This window comes from Elephantulus edwardii, unplaced genomic scaffold (genome assembly GCF_000299155.1).
Source record: "Elephantulus edwardii isolate Elephantulus edwardi_28Jun2011 unplaced genomic scaffold, EleEdw1.0 scaffold00003, whole genome shotgun sequence".
Lineage (NCBI taxonomy): Eukaryota > Metazoa > Chordata > Mammalia > Macroscelidea > Macroscelididae > Elephantulus > Elephantulus edwardii.
The window spans coordinates 1,542,192-1,542,792 of record NW_006399753.1 but is presented as its reverse complement, the minus strand read 5'-3'; positions in this window follow the sequence as shown (position 1 = coordinate 1,542,792).

Below are 601 nucleotides of genomic sequence, written 5' to 3'. Positions count from 1 at the left end.
AAGTCTTCCCAGAGCAAGGAGCCACACACACTGTCTCCACCATAAGACACCAACCGTGGGTCTGAACCCGGGCCTATGCTGTGCCCTCATCATCATCTGTGACATACGGCACCCACTTGAGGGCACGCCTGACCATAGGAGTGCTGGGCAACAATGGGCTGAGATGGATTGCTATTGGTCATTTAGATTCAGACAATCCTACGGCCTGCTGATGACCAACTGTCACTCTCAAAAAGAAAATATCATAATCTATGCCGAACAGTGAAAGGAAGACAGACGCGTGCATACAATCAGGCAGGCTGTTACGCGAGAACACGTCCCAAACAGTAAGCTCCAAGAGGACGTGGCGGGGGAACGTCCCAGCTCTGCAGTCAAATCGATCGAATGGGAGCCCGTACACATTAACCAGAACTGGTGGCTGGAAGGCAGCCCAAGGCCTCCTTGGAGAGAGCAGGAGAGACGTTTCAGCCCGGTCAGGAGGGCACAGCGACCTCTCCGTCCCATGCATTGTCCTGGGAGGTGTCACAGCACTGCAACCCCAGAGGGGTGGACACAGGCGGGAGGGCGAGGACACTGATGGGAGGAGGTGGACACTGGGGGG